Here is a 17,785-nt window from a genome sequence, read left to right as displayed (position 1 = left end):
AGGTAAGTAACTTGTCCATCTGATAGAAACTCCTAGCCGCAGATTCCTTACCTTAGAAGACATACACAAGCAATACCTATCCAGAGGTGGGTTTGCAAAACAGTTTCACACCAAACAGTCCTGTAGGACCAAAAGGGCAAAGTGCCTGTCCAGAGGGACCTGACTATCCAGAGAGTAGTGCTTAGTGAACGCTTGCGGAGAAATTCACGTTGCTGCCTGACAGATGTCCAGGACCGGAACTCTAAGGGCTAACGCAGTGGTCGCATCCTTTGCTCTGGTGGAATTAGCATGCAAGCCATCTGGGGATTGTTTCTTGGCCAATGCATAGCAGATTTTAACGTAGTGCACGATCCATCTGGAGACACAGCCTTTCCTTTCTTGGTCCAACATACCCCATGGAGAATTAATCATCCACCCGGAACAGTTTTGGGCGCTCAAGCTAGAATAACAACATTCTTTTTGGGTCCAGCCGGTGGAGTCTCTCCTCTAGGATCTAAGCGAACTTTGAAAGAAATAACACAAATAAAACTGCAAAATTCTTTCAACGCCTACAATATTGCAAGTGCCTCCATCACAGGTAGGTCATCTTGAACCGTTAAAACAAAGCGATGCATGGGCAATAAAGTTGCTCAACACCATCTTTTCTTTGTTATAAAACAGCTCCTAAACCTTTTGAGCTTGGATATGTGACAACAGTTTTATCCCCTGGTACAAAAACTTGTAAACTGGGAGCCATCCTTAAGTCTTGCTTGATAGACAAAATCTGTTTGACTGTCATTGTTTCACAGAAATTCTGCTCTTTTATACACTAATCTTGCTTCAGTAGTTGTCAGCATAATTTCGAAGGAACGTATTGTAACACTCTACTATTGCAAGAAACTATACCAATGCCTGTTCGTTTGCTGGTTCTTTTAAAGCTTACAACGGTATCAACTAAATCTTTTTTCTTTTTTAAATATGATACCTGCTCCAGAAATGTGATGATGAACCAGGTAGTTTAGTTTAACACCAAACTTGCACTTATATTCTTTTGTGACAAACCTACATCTGCTAACTTTTTTATTCGTACTCGATGTCGTCATTGCTCTTATGTCCTTCCTTCCATCATTTTAGTAAAGTGCTCTGATATCCTTCGGGATCTTGTTCGCGCTATATAAAACTTTATAATTAACCACCTTAAAACTTGCCCAACTCTTGTCAGGCTCAACCATGTTTCTTCCATACTTCAACAGATCATTCTGATAACACTGTACTTTTTGTGAACCTTTTGAATAGAGAAAACATTTCAGGCAGAACCACCCCGCCATGTGACGTCATGCATTAATAACAGTGTACAAACCACTACCAAAACGTCCCAGATACTGTCCCGACAGGCCTGGGAAGCGGAAAGAGGCACACCAATACCAGACAAACAGTGGGAATTCTGTTGTAAACAAACAGGATATATCTCAGCGAACAGCAGGTTAAAACCGATACATTATAAGTTCCTACACTTTAAAGAACGGCTCTTAGATATGACAACTTGGCAGGAACAGGCCTTTATATATGCAGAACTGCTTCCACCCTCATCGAAACCTAAGGACATTTGGGACCCCCTTCAAACTTACCTCCTCTCCATTTCACCCACTGTAACAAACGCCTCAGAGACACAGGTGATAGGGAACCAGCAGGAGATATAACAAGGTGTACTGGGAGACCGCTAAGCTAAGGGACCAACAGAGAAGTGGTGCACCGCTGGTATATAGCAAGAGCAAGCAGAGGGGATGTTAGTTACTGTTAGACCATCCCCACAGATAGATCCACAAAGATAGCACACATTTATACTAATTGACATACGAGTTGACCTTTATATAAGATAATCGGGAAATGTTTAACAATGGTGCCGTTAATGGTTATACTTTGTTTTTTCCCCACATGTGCTCCGTCCCAGCATGATGAAAATGTAATGTAGTCATGCTCATGCTAACATACTCTGAAAGTAAGATGTAATGTTATGTATATTATCGCATCATATGATACACCTGGGATGACGTGCGATGTACGGACAATAAGAAAATCTTAATAAATAAAGTTTTAATTTTGGTGTTGTTGAGGAAACCTATCATTCACCTCACAGTTAAGTGCCCTCAAACGGATGCACAGCCAAATACCACCACTTGCTTTCCTGGCTACAGCAATGGGGCCAACTATTTCAAACACACTAATCTCAATTTGTCTTTGTGAGTCAACATGCACACTTTCTTACATGCTTAACGGAATGAATCTAAACATGGCTCCACTTGGTACATTACTCTTAAGCTTGATATGGTGTTTATACCCTTTCAAACATCATAAATGATCACTGAACAGATGCTTGCATTCCTACACAATCTGTTTTCTTTGGTTGAACTTCTTGAGTTGGTACTTGCTGTCACTTCACTTCACTTTCAAATAGTCTTTATTTCGATGCACATATCATAAAAGACAATACAGTAGAATATAAAAAGGTTTAAGAAAATTGAACATTCCATTCTCATAATAATAGCAGGACCACACAGCAGAAGAGTACATCAAGTTAATCCGTCCAATTACACAATAATTTATCTAAAAACAGGATAAGAACTATAAAAACGTAGAAAATTCCGGTCCAAAATACAATAAGCATCACAGAGTTAATATGACTATTTAAATGTGTGTATATAATAAACACTGCTAGTTCCGGCTTAACCTACGCGCACGAATTGCCCACATCCAATGTAGAAATTTAGCAACAGCAATGACAGTAGGTTCTGAACAATCTGTTGTAAGTATCCTTAGCGCCTCTGTACCAGTGGTAATGCCCTTCAGCAGGCAAATAGACTTCAACCAAGTGTGCCTGGGATATTTGTACACTGGACAGATAAACAGAATGTGTGCTATAGTTTCCGGCTGAGATGGACAAAATGGACAACTTGTGCTGTTTTTAGCATGCCATTTGCTAGTAAATGAGTTGACTGGAAGCGTTCCCACCCTAAATTGGTGGTACCGTTTCCTATCACAAGAAAGTGTGATAAAGTCCCAGTACCCTTCATAGGCAATATCATGTTTTAGTTCCAGGAACTCTCTTGTAAGTGATGGGCTGACACAGATCCTAAAACATTTCATATAGACCATTTTCTAGTAAAGCTCCTTAAAGGTCTTTCTGGGCAGGAAATAATTAGCTACGGGATTCTCCCACCGAGAATTTAAGCCCATTGCCGTATAAATTGCCTTGGCCCCTTTCGTCCATGGAATTCTACAAGTGCTGTCAGCATCTCTAACTTCAAGAAAAGCCTGAGCATACTGGGAGAGCTCAGGGGTAACCCACAGTCTCCTCCGGTAGGCAACAGGTTTAAATCGTGCTGCATCCTCTATACATTGGCATCCCAGATCGTAAAAGAGGGGCAGTAGTGGCGTAGATGGAGGAAGGCCAGTTATACCCCTCACAAACGTGTTTTGGGAGCTCGTTAATGCTGCTAAATTACTAAACCCCCAGAGTTCAGCCCCATAGAGGACTGACGCGCTGATTTTAGTATTGTAAATTTTGAGCACTGGGGCAATCGGTTTTGTAGCTGAAAGGCGGAGTTCCTTTGTTAGGGCACCAGCTAGTTGTACATGTTTAATAGCCAGCTGGTTGGTCTGAGGCTTCCAATCTAATTTAGAACCCAGGGTTATACCAAGGTAGGAGAAAACCTGGGTCGGCTCTAGCGTAACACCATTCATAACCACCCTCCCTTTTACAAACTTGTGCTTGTGTAGCACCATGAACTTCACCTTACTCACATTGATAATAAGACCATGGTCCTTGCAGAACACCTCAAAACGCACAATGGCCTTCTGGAGACCTTGTTGCGTTTTAGAAATTAACAAGGTGTCGTCTGCAAACATTAGCAGAGGGATACTCCTACCATCAAGTTTAGGGGCATCAGTAGGATGGTTCTTAAAATACTGAATCACACTATTGATGTACAAGGAGAAGAGTGTTGGTGCTAGTACACACCCCTGTCAAACCCCTCTAGCGATGGGAAACCTATCCGTTACTTTCCCTTGCTGTCCCCACCAGACTTAGGCAAAATTTGCATCATGGAGTTTGATTAGAAAAGCCAGTACGTCGAGTGGCATGTTCTGTTCGGCAAAAACGCTCCACATCTTGGCACGCGGCACTAGGTCACATAAAGCGGGCTTCCTCTGAGGATTACCACCCGCCAGTAAATTAAAACAAATCTAAAAACCTGATCTATAGTGCTCGTGTGTGAGCGGAACCCAGCCTGTAGAGGAGACAGAATATCCTGCTCCTCAATCCAGCCTTGGATTCTGCTCAGCACGAGCCTGGGATCACCTTCTGGATGCAATCGATTAGGCTTATGGGCCTGTAATTTCCAGGATCAGAACGATCCCCCTTTTTGAAAATTGGGATGATCTCAGCACCCTTCCAAGTATCAGGAATAGGGGAGCCTTTTGCAATAGCGTTGGCCAGGGACTGAATGTAGGTCACCCATACTTCCTTGTCATGAAAAAACAAGTCAGCTGGTACACAGTCAAACCCGGGCGCTCTACCCCTCGGGACTGTGTTAAGCGCTCTGTCTACCTCCAACTTGGTGAAGTATAGAGGTGAGATAACTATGGGGATATTAGGAAGATCAGGGCAAAGCTCTGAGTCCTGAGCTGGGGGAGCGAACTGGGTCGTGAAATGCAATACCCACAGCTCGGGTGCTACATGGTTAGATGGTTGTTCCCTAGGCTTCCTCTTCCCCCATTTAACCAAATTCCAAAATGCATCCATATTCCTGTCTCTGCTGGCGTGATCCAACTCAAACCAGTGCTGCTCATTCCAGTCCCTCTTTGCATCATGTTGCACTTTCTTATACTCCCCCTAGCCTTTTTAATCTTGTCCCTGTTTTTGGTTCTTATCGCCCTTGCCAATGCTTTGTAAGCCTCCCTGCATGATTTCCCATACTTGCTGTCTGAACCGGGATCCAACTTGACACCTAATCATTTTTGATGAGGCCACCCAATTAAAATGATAGTCTTTGATTGATACATACACTTTTCCTATAATTGTACAGTTGCCATCTCTAAATTGGCATTGAAATAGCTATTCTACTGGAAACCGCCCACAGGCAGCACAATTAACTAGCAAAAATTAACATTCTTTTCAAGTTGGTTTTCAAAAATATATTTTGAAATGATTAAATGTGAGCATGACTAATCTTACAAGTAAATCCGATAAGTAAATTTTTACTGCCTCAGAAGGATTTTCATGTCTGGTATTCCTACTAACACCAATTTACACCTTGGAAAACATCTCAAGTGACTTCTTGCTCTTCTATTCTTTGGCCTTTTTAGTCGAGGCTGGGCAGAGCATGTGCTGCTCTACAAGACAAGCTCTATTAAGGTATGGATGTTTAGCTCCGCCCATTCTCTCCCCAGTTTTTTCATTGGCTTGTGTCATTGTCCATTGTAAACTGTGGCTTTTCATTAGTCAATAGGCTTAATAGTCCCTCCTCAGTGCCACCTTTTCCCATTTTGTAACCTCCCATGAGGACACCCCCTTTTATGTGTGTTGTTGCTTGGTAGGCTTTAATTAGAGCCTCGGAGTACTATTTTTCCAAAAAGCTTTGTCCTGCCTCCTCTTGCTGGCAGGAAAAGGCAGGACACGCTCTCTCCTAACGTATTTGCAAAGCAATAGGTCTCACATTTGCGCAAGTTCGTGCTACTGGCATTGTAAGTGACAACTCCTTTTATCCCCTTCCATGCTCATGACGGAACGGTTCTGTCATCAGCGTCGGTGCTTCGGTGCTGATGACGGAACATTTCCGCACTGCAGCGAAATTCGCGCAGCACTGAAGAGGTTATTTAAGTTTTTTTTTAAAAACACATAAATAAAAGACATTGTCATTTACAATGCCAATATAACTCAAACTCTCGTAACTGCAAGAGCTCTTGCATTGCAAACGCTGGTTTGCTTTTACAGCACTTCCAAAATAACCTCTTTTTATATGGGTTGCAGGCAACATTAAGCGCAGGACAATCACTTGGACTGGTTCTTTGATGTTGTCTAGCAGAACAAAAACATACACCGTTAAATATGTTTCTTACCTTCCTTTACAAGATCTTGTTTCTATCTCAGTACACAGTTTCATTATTATGTTTCCTGTAGTATATGTAAGCTTCTTAATTTCTTTACCTAACTTACCACATTTTCTACCCTTTTTGCTATACTTCATGAGAGGGTTAACTTTTAATCTTTTATTTCCAAAAAGCAGCAGATGCGAAAATACATAAACACCATCTCATCATTATTAAAAGCCATTCAAAACAATTCATTATTATACAACAATGGTTACCCGGGCACTTAAGTGGCCAGCAGCATCACTGATTAATAAATCTATACAATGGGACGTTAATCCATCATAAATAAAATGCCATATCATAATTCCGGAACTAATAAATGCAGGATTCCTAGATTACCCCAAATGTAAAACAGCACAATTCCACGTTCAGGTCTGTCCAATACCATATATACCTTCATGTGGCCCTCAATTCTAAAAACTGACAATATGAAACAATATATACACACTCTACGACTCTTGTTTAATCCCAATACCATCCGGCCCTGCCACTCGCCAATCATCGAAGCCCAGATTATCTGTTATGCAGTCTACCACTGGTGACCAGATCCTCCTCCCTCGCCTCTTAGCACCCCTCTCCTTGCAGTTGAAAAGCGTTTTCTCTAAATTATACATATTTAGTAGATGGGCAAACCATGGTTTTGCAGTAGGTGGTTTGGCGCATTTCCAAGCTGTTGCTATTAGGAGGCGTGCTACCGCCACAGACATAAAAACAAAATCAACCTGCCCCAGATCCCCTGAGGGGCTCTGATCAATGCCGAATAACATCATGGTTGGGCTGATATGGATCTTTGTAGCAAACAACTTCTCCAAAAATCCTCAATCATTCTTTAAACTCCTACAGCCTCCCACAACCAAAGAACATATACACCATGCTCGCTGGTCCCACTCGACAGTTGGGGCAACTATCAGCTCTCTTACTCTAACTGAACAGGATGGTGGGTGTGAAATATAAATAGTTTTGGAATGCTGAGTTCTCAAGCTAGAGGTGAGCAGCACTTTTGTTCCGACCTCAATTGAGGCCTGCAGATCTATTCTCTGCATCCCCAGCTTTTCTCCTCATCTTGCCTCTTGTAATTCTAAATTGTCAGGCACCATATCCATAAGGGTTTTATAGATCTGGCCAATCTTACTTACCAACTGCTGGATTGTGTCCCAAAGGGGGATTTATCGATCAATATGGCCCCTTTTTTTTTTTAGCTTGTTGATAAATTCCCTGATCTGTAGATATTTAAAAAAACCTCCTTGCCCCCACCCAAAAGTCTGCTGTAGATCAGCAAACAAGTACATCTGCCCTCGAGAGAAGAGGTCTCCCAGCCAACTCAGCCCAGATTGCTCCCATTGCTGTCAGATCCCATCATGAAATGTTGCAGGGAAAATGGGAGATCACAACAACGGATTATACCATTTATATCTTTTAGTTCCCAGCGGTTTCTAAACCTTAATCCAAATCTTCCAAGGTGCACCCACGGTCTTGAACTGCACTTTCTTGTAGTAGCTCCAGTTAATCTGCCTTAACAGGCACCTCCTTGCCTGCTCCCCCAGGGATAGTTCATAGATGGTTGGAAGATCAGTGCATTGCATGCAGCCATCCATTTACCCTTCCTTGCCGAAAAAAACCCTATATGTTGCAGGAGTGCTGCACAATATTGGAACATAAAATTGGGAACTGCCCCACCCCCCATACTTGCAGGAGCGTTATATATTTGAGGGCCCGCCTTGTTCTTTTATACTGCCAAACAAAATATGTGCAAATGGCATTCAATTTCCTAAGCAGCGACCCTTCTAACTCGAGTGGCATGGTTCTTAACAAAATCAAGCCCTTTTGGGAGCAGTCATCTTAAACACCTTCCAACTAGAGTAAAAAGTAAAATAATTTACTTTAGGTCTGTGCTGATCTTACCTAATAACTGGTTGAGGTTTAGCTCATAGATGGAATTTACCTTTGGCAATATTCTAATCACCAAGTAAGTAGCAGTCTCTACCCTACGGCTATCTTTGCATGTCTATATTACCAGAATAAAACAAACACAAGGAGATGATGGACGGAGCGCTGAAACTTTTCACACACTCACCCCAGTCATAGATCTGGGTTGAATTCATAGTTCTTTAGCTCATTTCGCCACTCCAGTTCAGTCCCAGACATATGCAAATCAGTCTTCCATGAGGAACATGCTGGGTCTGAACTGGGGTGACAAAGTGAGCTAAAGAACGATGATGGATTCTACCCATATCTGTGACTGGGGGGGGTGAATGTCTGAAAGGTTTCAGCGCTCCATCCATCATCTACTAGTGTTTGCTATATTATCAGTACATACAATCTGTTTTTTCCTTATTAAGAAGGTATCCTGAGATTGACCCATATTTCTTCACCAGTTTTGGCACTTCAGCTAGCTCATTTAGTGGATCTGGAGTAAGCACAGCACAGTCATCGGTGTATACAAATACTTTTGTTTCGTAGTTGTTAAATCAATTTCAAGGAAGCAGATTAGTAAGCTGATTATTGTTAACAGTAAGTCGATATAAATGGTGAAGAGAATGGGGAAGCAGGGACATCCCCATCTTGTTCCTCTAGTTATTGTGATCCTCCACGACTCTAGACCCATAATTTAAAGATGAGTGAATGGAAAGTGATGCAATGCCCTTATAGCCTTGGGCCAAACCCATTACACCAGAAAGCAGCCCAGAGATAATTCCAGGACACTGTCAAACGCCTTCTCTGCATCAAGGAAGATCATAGCCTCAGGGTTTCCAGTCATCTCAGCCATATCGAATAATGTAATAGCCCGTCCAACATGTTCAGTGGTCCCTCTGACAGACATAAACCTGTTCTGCCAGGACGAAACAATCTTGGCTATGACCCTCCACATGCATTTTGCAAGTATTTTCTAATACAATTTGCCATAAGAATTCATAAAATAAATAGGCCTGTAGGAGCTAGGTTTGTGCTGTGGCTTATCCCTTTTCCTGAAAATCAGATTATCCCCCCTCCAATTCCCCCAACCCCAGAGGCTGGTGGAATCCCCTCCTGTTGGACCCCAAGAAGCATTTCTAGTAGGACCATAGCCAATTCTGAAAAATTGCTTATAGAACTCTAAAAGTATGTTGGGACATGCTGCTTTACTGGAGGCAAAATATTTTAAAGCATTAGTGACTTCCTCCTGCATAATTAAAAATTCTAACACCTAGATCTCATCAGCATCTAAAGAATCAATCTTCGCTTCCTAAAGTAAGCCTCCTACCTGGGCTGGTAAAATCAGTATCTGTTCAGTGAATGTCTATGGCCTAAATGACCATTCTAAGAGGCAAATGGTGGTGGAGATACTCAGAACCCTGGGGCCAGATATTGTCTGTGAACACGAGAAATATATCCCTTGGGGTAAAAGAGATCTGTTGAAGGTGTGGGGGGTACACCCTCTTTGCTTGTACAACACATAGGACTCCCTCTAGGGCAGTGGCTATATTGGCAAAAGAGTGTCTGGCTTGAGAAGTGCAATTTAGTTGACAGATTGGGCAGATGGGTGGTTGGTGAATGTCAAATTGCAGGGGGGCCACTCTGTTCCATATATGGGTCCAATTTGGATGAAGCAACTGTCTTGGATTCATTTATGGCAATCTGGCCACCTGACATACTCCACTGATTGTGTGCATTGATTTAAACCTGCATCTGGATGTCAGTAGGAGTGGAAACCTCAGGCGCACAGAGCTATACAATACCTTATGAGCAGCCGTGGGTTGGTGGATGTATGGGATTGACTTGAAGCTCCAGACCCTTGGTATACTTACCTTTTGTCTCCGCAAAGAAAGTATGTTCGGTTGGACTATTTTTAGGTCTCGCCTGCGTTGCAGCGCATGCGCTGTTCCGCCTTGACAAGACTTATTGTCTTTGGTTTTGTGTTTGTGTCCTCTGGAAGCGGGGTTGGTGTCCGGCCTGTCTCCATTAGGCCCCACCCCCCTGAGTCAGCACAAGGGACAGCAGATGTGAGCCGGGGCTCGGCTCCCTCAACGCGCGCATGGCGTGCTTTTGCTTTCGTGCTGCGTGCCTTCTCTTGCTATTGGCTGCTGCCACAAAGATGTGTCTATGAGACATATCTCGAAATGTTTGTCCGGGACATGCGAATGTGGCAGCACTTTTCTCCTCTCTCAAAACGGCGCCAGGGCTGAAATGTGGGTTCAGCGCGAGGTCCTGTATTGGGACACTCGTCACCTCGGTCTACTGTCACCTGACACCAAACATGTTTCAGTTTTCCAACTAGAATGGACTGCCAAATGGCCAATTTACAACAAAAGCTCACATATCATAAGATAGGAAAGTACATATATATATTTTTTTTTGATACATGACGCTGAAAGTTTTGCATCAGCCATATGCTTAGCGGTGCAAATTACTCTATTCCACTGCCTTTGATGGCATAGCGCTTTCTAAACTTTTGCAAGTGCTATAGGGTTTCCAGCATGGTTCAGTAGCAGCTACTAAATTTGCTTCGCATTCCAGATTGAGATAACAAGTAATAGCCACTTATTTTGCAGCCACAGAGAAAATATAGGTTCTGGCGTAAGCTATATAAATGGGCGTAACTGTCAATATATCCCTATTGTATACAAATAATACTTTCCTAAACAGCCTAACACACAGCACTTCATTTTAGATATTCATTTTTCTTTTCTATTTTGAAATGATATACAAACGAGAGAGTACGGCTCGAACAAAAAAATAGGTTTGTGGACTTTTTAGAGTTCTAAATTACAAGTGCTACAAATCCAATTGAGGACTACAAGCACGATGTACAAGGTGACCCAATCCACGAGGTGATGCCCACAACCGCGTGAGGGCACCAGTGAGCTGAATTACTGTTTATTAGGAGGCAACTATTACATGCCAGGTGTGACAGTAGTGTGGCAACCTAGGTTACGTTGAATGCACCAATAAATGTAGAAGGAGCTAGTGCACTATTGCCCAGTCTGTGACAGTGCACCAGCAGTGTACAGCAGGGTCGAACTGGCCTATAGGACTGGTCTGAAAGATCAGTGTATGGAACTTTTTTTTTTTTTTTTTTAGAAGTTTGTGCCTGTTTCAAGGCCAGGATGGCTGGTTTTTACTGTTGATTCCCTTGATATTACAACAAGCATTGCCTACAGCAAACACAGAGGCATGCACTCTCCCATACTGTACAAAATACCCATACTGCTAGCCATTACAATTTCAAAACCGCCTGATTTGTAAATGGGCGAAGGGGGACCAGACATGTGCACACGCACGGCTGGCAGCGTTAGCACAAGGAACAGCAGTTGTGCGCGGGCTTGGCTCCCACAACGCGTGCAGGACAGGAATGTGCACGCATATGGCTCGGCCCGCTCAACGCGCGCATGGTCTGCTTTTGCTTTCCCCTGGACACAGACATGGCCTCCGAGAATGGTGAGGGCTCATTCCTTCTCGTTTTACTTGATCCTAAGGCAAGCCCAAAGCAGAGCCGTGCAATAAAAAAATATTCTCCCACTTCAAACAAGCATTTGCAATGCAATAGGTCTCGCATTTACGCGAGTTTGAGCTATTGACCTTACAAATAACAATGCCTTTTATTTTTGTTTTTGTTTTTAAAACATAAAGGCATGTAATTGTCAATACTAATAGATTAAACTTGGGGTGCCGCTCGCCTTGAGGTTTTCTTTCACAAACCTTTGCCTGACGCTACAGGAGTAGCTTGAGATCCTTCCAGCGTTTCAGCCCTTGTGCCCTGTGAGAAGTGGAGAAGAAACACCGGCGAGGCCGCAGAGGAGACGAGAGGCGCGGCCCCGGGACTGCGAGGCTCAGCGTCTAGTTCCATCAGCTGTTGCCTCTTCCCGCGGGAGCCGCGCCCCCTCCCAGTGCCACGCCCCCACCAGCTTGCTCATAACCTCTTGCGGCCCCCGCTTCGCGGGTGCCGCTCCCCTTGAGGTTTTCTTTCACAAACCTTTGCCTGACGCTACAGGAGTAGCTTGAGATCCTTCCAGTGTTTCAGCCCTTGTGCCCTGTGAGAAGTGGAGAAGAAACACCGGCGAGGCCGCAGAGGAGACGAGAGGCGCGGCCCCGGGACTGCGAGGCTCAGCGTCTAGTTCCATCAGCTGTTGCCTCTTCCCGCGGGAGCCGCGCCCCCTCCCAGTGCCACGCCCCCTCTCACTCTACAAGAATTTAACCAAGGGCACTAACGCGCATCGCGGGACGCGCGCGGGTCGCAGCCCGGGGCGAAGCCCGGGCAAAGGGCGGGCCCGTTGTTGCCCGTTAGCGCCCGGTAGAGACCGGACCGGGCCACCCCCCTTGGTTTCATCTGTCTTTACTGGTACCACTTAGTGCATAGGCCTTCACAAATGTCTACCATGCATGGTAGAACTAGAAGTAATACCAAAAAAGCAATGGCCGTAGCACAGGTCATTGGGCCTATAGACCAATTTATTTCCCGGGTTAATGAGACAATTGACCATAGCATTATTTTACTGGAAAAACGGGTATCTCTGCTCTGCTGATCGATAGCAGCCACTCGCCTTCACCGTCCCGCTGAGTACGAGCGGCGGACGGTAATCTTGTTTTTAATTCACTGGCCCCCTCCCGCCTTCCTGACTCCTCCCCCACCGCATCACTGCCTACATAGGCTCCGCCCACTTCCCCTCGCGCGTAGTCTGAAGCCCTGTGGCAGAGGGCTGAGGCATTGCGCGCTGAGCGCTGGACATTGACTTTTTTTAAAACCCTGCTTACCTTGCTCTGCTGATCGATAGCAGCCACTCGCCTCCACCGTCCCGCTGAGTACGAGCGGCGGACGGTAATCTTGTTTTTAATTCACTGGCCCCCTCCCGCCTTCCTGACTCCTCCCCACCGCGTCACTGCCTATATAGACGTCCCTCATGCATCAGCGCAGCGGACGAGCGCAGCGGGCGCGACGTAGGCGCGCCGGAGTCGCGCCAGAGTTAAGCCCGTCTGCGCCCGTCGCGGCAGACCGGGGCAAGGGGCCATCTCCCCTGGTCCCCTCATCCAATATTCTTCAGCTGACTTGACATTACTTCAAGGCCATTGGCCTCTCGATCCTCGCACAATTCACCGGACTACCCTTTTGGGCTGTAATTCTCCCTGCCATACCTGCCCATTCGGTTGCCCATCTCCTCCCGTGTCTCCTTTGGTTCCCGTTTCATCTATCATCTCTGACTCTTATTCTCCCCCCTTATCCATCATTTTACTTAACACTAGGTCTGCCATCAAGCACCACCAGGAACTTTTTATTCTATTAGACACCGACAAACCAGACCTTCTTCTGCTGACGGAAACCTGGTTTTCGGATGCCTCCCTTCCATCCCTATTGGCTGCCCTCCCCTCGACTTACTACGCTATTCGCGCCGACCGTCCTGGCGAGAAAGCGGGTGGAGGTGTTGCTCTCATTGCCCGCTCTGATCTTCAGTTTCAAGCCCTCCCTTCACCCTCCTGGGGAGGAATTGACTACTTGGTGGCCCGTTCTACTTCTCTTTCCCCCCACCTAGCCATCGTGCTTGTCTACCGCCCTCCCCAATCTACCCCATCCTTCCTTCCGGCCTTTCAAGATCTTCTTGGCACCCTGGCGGTCAACTATGCCTCGGCTATAGTCCTCGGGGACTTTAACTATTGGCCCTCTGACCCCAAGGAATGCGCCTTATCAAAGGAATTTTCAGAAACCCTCCTTTCTCTTAATTTCACCTCCTTTGTTCACACTCCTACGCACATTCACGGCCACATCCTAGACCAGGTTTGGTCTCTTAACTGCTCCTTGTCTGCACTGTCTGTTGTCCCATGCACATGGTCCGATCACTTTTTAATTTCGTTTTCCCTCAGCCGTTGTTTGACCAAAACCCCTAGCCTCACTAAAAACTCATGGGCCCGCAATTGGGGTAAGGTCAATCTATCTGACCTCTCAACCTCCCTCCTGGCCTCCTCTCCCCCGCTTTCGGGACTGGATTCCGCAGCCCAAGCCAAAGCCATTGATTCATGGCTCTTGGAAGGAAGTGACTGCTTGGCCCCTCTCCGGCGCACCTCGATTAGACGCCCTAAAGACGCCAACCGGTGGTTTAACAACGAGCTGAAAGAACTGAAGCTCACGGTTCGAAGGGCAGAACGCAAATGGAGACGGGATTACTCTCCCAACTCCAGGACCTGTTACGTCCATCTCCTAGGGACCTATAAGAAAAACATCATTGAGGCCAAGAAAGCCTATTTCTCTGCCAAAATTTTGGCGGCCGAGAACCAACCGAAGGAGATCTTTGCCATTACCCACGATCTGGCCTTCTCCGATAGGACTTCACTCAAGCCCCCTCCTTCCCAGAACCTTTGTGATTCACTGAATCTTTATTTTGTCGACAAAATCTCGACAATCAAATCCAACATTCCCCCCCCCCTTCCCCTTTTTTTGTTGACCCCCTGCCTCCCCCCGCTCAGGCCTCGTTCAATTACTTTCCTCCTCTCTTGGAAGAACTTTTCCTCTCCCTCCTTCCCAAAATTAAATCCGGTTCCCCTTCTGACATATGCCCGGCACACATCCTTCGGCAGGTTTATACCGTCTGTTCCCTGCCCCCTCTGGGTTTCCTTAATGACTCACTGGCTCGAGGGGTTGTCACTCCATCGCTAAAAGCCGCGTCAATCGTCCCCATTCTGAAAAAGCCTGGGGCCGACCCCTCTGTGATGGCCAACTATCGCCCCATCTCCCTTCTCCCCTTTCTGGCGAAGGTGCTTGAGCGACATGTGACATCTGCGCTCAGCTCCTTTGCCGAGGAGAATGGGAGTTGGCTCCATGTCAGGCTGGGTTTCGGCCCAAGCACTCGACAGAGTCAGTGGTGGTGTCAGTATTAGACACCCTCAGAGAGGGTATGGACATGGGCAGATCTCAGGCGCTGGTCCTCCTTGACTTGTCCGCCGCTTTTGACACGGTGGACCATTCCATCTTGCTTTCCCGTGTCAAGGCGGCGGGCATAGGAGGCACAGCCCTTATCTGGCTTTCTTCCTTTTTGAGGGACCGGACCCAGGCGGTCCATCTCGGGGAGTTTTCAGCTACCCCCTGTCAGGTCCAGTACGGTGTCCCTCAGGGTTCTTCCCTCTCTCCTTTACTGTTTAATCTTTATATCGCTCCTCTTATCTTTGCTCTCCAGCAGCTGGAGGTCACGGTATATGACTATGCCGATGACCTCCAGCTCATCTTCAATCTGTCTTCTACCTCTGATTCTATCTCTAATTTCCAATCTGTCTTATCTTTCATCAGGGACTGGATGAATTTCAACCACCTGAAACTCAATCCCGATAAAACTGAACTTGTGGTGACAGGTGGTTGCTCCAGTCCCTGGAACTCTCTCTTTTGGCCCCCCTCCTTTGGTTCTCCTCCCACCCCTGCTTCCTCTGTTAAGACTCTTGGCATCAAGCTTAATGATAAACTCACCTTGCACTCCCAGATTGGTTCGGTGGTTTCTTCCTGCTTTCTTACTCTCCGTACTATCCGCTCCATTTCTCGCTTCTTTTCCTTCTCTGCACTCAAACTAATTATGTCCGCACTGGTCCTGTCCCGCCTGGACTACGGGAAAATTTTGTTCAATGGCATCCCTCAGTACAGCCTGCGTAAACTGCAACTGGTGCAGAACCAGGCTGCCCGCCTGGCCTTCGGTCTTCCCAAATTCCACCATACCTCCCCCCTCCTGAAAACCCTCCACTGGCTCCCTGTGCGGGAACGCGCCTTGTTTAAATTAGGCTGCATGGCGTTCCAGGCCAGGACTGGCCTGGCCCCCCTTTTCATATCCTCTGCCATCAAGGCCTATGTCCCTGGCAGAGACCTCCGCTCCTCGGCACAACTTCTTTTAGCAGTACCCCGCTACCGGAAAAAAAAACAGGGTGGCTCTAAATTTTCCACTCTCGCCCCAATTTTCTGGAATTCTCTACCCTTCCATCTTAGGTCCCTCACCCAGTATTCCAGTTTTCGCAAAGCTCTGAAGACCTTTTTATTTACTCAGGCTCTTCTTTCGTAAGTCCTGCCTGCCTTCTCAGCTGACGTTCTAGCGACTGTTCTTGCTCAGCGGGCTGCCTGCTATTTTAGCGCCAAGAAACCGCCCAGGTGTACGTTGCGCTGTATAAATATTTTAAACTTATGCCAAACGCTCGTCCCTGGGACATCTAGCAACTGTAAGCTCACCTACCTAGCAACCCCTAACTAATTGTTCCCTCCCCTTGCCTCCGCCTGCTGCTGGCACACATACAGTCCCTAATGCAGTCGATCTATCGGTAACTCACTCAGACTCTGACCCCTCATATGTTGATCTTGAGGCCACTCCAGACCTAGAAGCCTGCCAATCACTCGATAAGCCAGAGTTAATTGCAGATACACATCCCCAAGTATCAAGGGTAGGAGCAATTCCTGCATCACCAGAATTAGGGAACTCAGGTCCTGCTAATAACGTGTCTAAGATTAAGGAAAAGTCTAAAACAAAAATTAGGAATCACAACCTTGTTTCACCTACCCCTAACTCTGCATCAGGCATACCTTGCTGGGTCGAAAATATGGTAATAGATCTGAAATCGGACCTTGAAGCTACGATAGCGGCTCAAATTAAGCCCTTAATATCCAAAATTGATAGACTGACGTCGTTAATTAATACAAAATGGGCTAACATGGCAAGTGGGAATGTGCCTACCCAGACGCACGGGAAAACAAAAGATGTGCCTCTGGCTAATACATCTGGTAGCAAGCCTTCGAGAGACTCTTCCACTAAGGCCAAAAACTCAACAGACAACTTAGGAACAATATTACAGCACTCGATTCAACCAGGGGGCAAATCTGTTGTATCTCCCTCAACCCTTAGTGTGACTGGTACCACCCCGGAGATGCAGACATCTCTTGGACTAAAAAAAGTGAGCAATCAGCCAGCAAAGGGACCTAATGGCTTGGATGCTAACCCAACATCAACTTCTTCTTCAAATAAGTCCCAGGATCCAAGGTCAAGGCCGGCTCGCTTCAAAACAATCAATTTACCACCGGAAGTTTCCCCCTTTGTGGTTGTTTTGACGGGCGTACCCCCACTGAAGGAGGGTAGAAGAGAAACCTTCACTGAATTGAGAAACAAATGTGCCCAGTGGCTTCAGTTGCATAAACCTCTACCCATCCATATGAGTGGTGAAATTCTTACGGTGCGTAGAGGCGAGTGGGTGGGTCGGAATACTAAGACCATAGCAGGGGATGTCATTACTGTTAAATTCAGGGACATTGGGGTGGCGAATTATATATGTAATACGCCCTCTAGTGGACCTGCTACTCAAATTAATCCACTCCCCCTGTCTTATTTCTTACCTATGCCTCCAAGACAAAATCCCCCTAGATTCAGCTTTCCAATTAATAGAGGGTATACGCATGCTCCACACCATATTACTCACCAGTGGCAGCAACCATGGCATGGACTACCTCCTCCATTTGACCCTTTGGCTTCCCAGTTTGCCCACTGGAATAGATTCTGTGCACTGGATGAAGTTGACTGACTCAATTCTGACGAAGCTTCCTCCACACATCTTGATATCAATAGGGGTGAGGAGGAGGCTCCTTCGGTCACATCTCACCCCTTAAAGTAAAGTAAAGTCCACATTTGTAAAGCGCACAATCACCCGTAAGGGTCTCTAGGCGCTGGGGGGCCGT

General features: G+C 46.0%; 1 protein-coding gene across 5 annotated transcripts in view; it reads right to left on the bottom strand.

Moving 5' to 3' along the window:
* The window catches only part of NRBF2 (nuclear receptor binding factor 2), a 329,426-nt gene that overhangs the window by 231,876 nt on the left and 79,765 nt on the right, over positions 1 to 17,785 (bottom strand). The window lies entirely within an intron of this gene.

The sequence above is a fragment of the Lissotriton helveticus genome, chromosome 5_1, assembly GCF_964261635.1.
Source record: "Lissotriton helveticus chromosome 5_1, aLisHel1.1, whole genome shotgun sequence".
Lineage (NCBI taxonomy): Eukaryota > Metazoa > Chordata > Amphibia > Caudata > Salamandridae > Lissotriton > Lissotriton helveticus.
The sequence above is the reverse complement of the archived record's forward strand: the minus strand, read 5'-3'. Positions and strand labels throughout refer to the sequence as shown.